This window comes from Arachis ipaensis, chromosome B06 (genome assembly GCF_000816755.2).
Source record: "Arachis ipaensis cultivar K30076 chromosome B06, Araip1.1, whole genome shotgun sequence".
NCBI classification, from domain to species: Eukaryota; Viridiplantae; Streptophyta; class Magnoliopsida; order Fabales; family Fabaceae; genus Arachis; species Arachis ipaensis.
The window spans coordinates 4,038,550-4,040,511 of NC_029790.2; positions in this window are offsets into that span (position 1 = coordinate 4,038,550).

Genomic DNA, 1,962 nt, shown 5'->3' on the forward strand with positions numbered 1-1,962 from the left:
GCTTAGATTGCTAGTTTTTAAATTTTTAAATATACTTTCTTAAGTTGTTAGATATTTAATTTTAATATTTTTGAGATAATTTAAAAAATTATTTATAAATTATTTGCTTAAAAAGTTACTTTTAAATGTTTAAATTATAGTTACATTTTACTTTAATTATAATAATATTACTCTTTTATTTAAAGAAAAAGCTAATAAATTATTAATTTAAAAAAAATTAAGTTCACTTAATAACTAATAACAATAAATAAGTTCACGTAATTATTGTAGTTTCCTAATATTTCTTTTTACTCTCTTTGATTTTCGAAAAAACTAGTTAAATTAGTTAGTTATTAAAGTTTATAACTTAAATTTATTTATTTTATCTATAAATTTAAGTTAAATTCAAATTAAACTCAATTACGTAAAACTCTAACTATGAGTCAACAATAAAAGTACGAATTAGATATACATAATACAACATCTCTATTATTTAGTACAATCAATTACTTTCAGATGATATCCTTAACGGAAAAAAATTAACAAAAAAAGATAATTTCAATTTGTTTTACATAGATCATTTTTATATATTCATCTTATTTATTTAATTTTTTTAAATTAAAAAACTCACTGAATTAAGACGCTTGTAAGGGTGTCCATGGATCGGATCGTATCCGCATATCTGCGGTAAATATCCGCATCCGATCCGAAAATTGCGGATACGATCCGATCCGTAAATTGATCGGATTGGATCGGATCTGATCCGCGCTCTTTGCGGATCGGATCGCGGATATCTGCTCTACATCCGCGTATCCGATCCGCGGATCCACACTTCTGCACTATAATAATTAAAAAATAAATAAATATATATATGTTTGGTATTATATTTACTTGTTTGTATGTTTTAGTTAGTAATTACTATTCATATATTGTATTATTTTATTTTTGTTATTTAGAGAGAGTTTGATTAAAAATATTTTAGAAATAAATAAGTTTAAAAGCATGAAAGAAATATTTTTATCAAATTCTTTTATATAGAAATATGATTAAAAAGAGAAGGTTTAATTATGCGGATATATCCGATATCCTATCCGATCCGACACTAAAAAGTGTGGATATCATATCCGATCCGATCCGATGAAAATTGTGCGGATCGGATCGAATTTTCGGCCATATCCGATCCGATCCGATCCGCGGACACCCGCTTTTTATTTTTGATATGGAGGAGAGGATTGAGCGATACAACACTGTAGAGATGAGGGATACTTTTCATACATGTGGTGTCAGTAGTGTTTTAGTAGAAATCGGAGGGTACGTTTTGAGTTAAGAAAAAAATAAAAAAAAAAATAAAAATTCTAATCGGATGGTCCGAGTTGTGATTTTGAAAATAAAAAATTTTTTATTGTTGAAATCGGACCGTCCGATTTTTATTTTAACAAATAAAAAAAATAAAAAATACAAATCAGACCCTCCGATTTGGAGTTTATTTTTTTCTTCAAGCAAATCGGACCCTCTGATTTGTAATTTATTTTTTTCATCAAACAAATCGAAATAAAACACCGTATAAAAAAAAAAACCTAATCTTCCAATCAGTGACGGACCCAGAAAATTTTAGGAGTGGGGGCAAAAATATCTAGTTAATTAACTTGTCATTTTAAACTTAAAACATCTTAATTAAATTTTAAATAACTTGTCATTCTAACTAACTTTACTTTTATTTATTTTTATACATATTTAATAAAAAAAGAGTGAATTAGTTGGCACGTTAGCACTTAAAAAAAAATGTTGATAAGTTAATGAAATTTAAATATAAAATATCTTTTGCAACCATAACAAATATAATTCTAAAAATTTCTAGTGGCGACACTAAGTAAATAAATTTTCAAACTCAACGTATGAGCGCCACATCAGAATATGAGCTCCCCATTTGTATTACTATAAAGATAAAGATAAAAATAAAAATAAAGGTAAAGATTTGTGTTT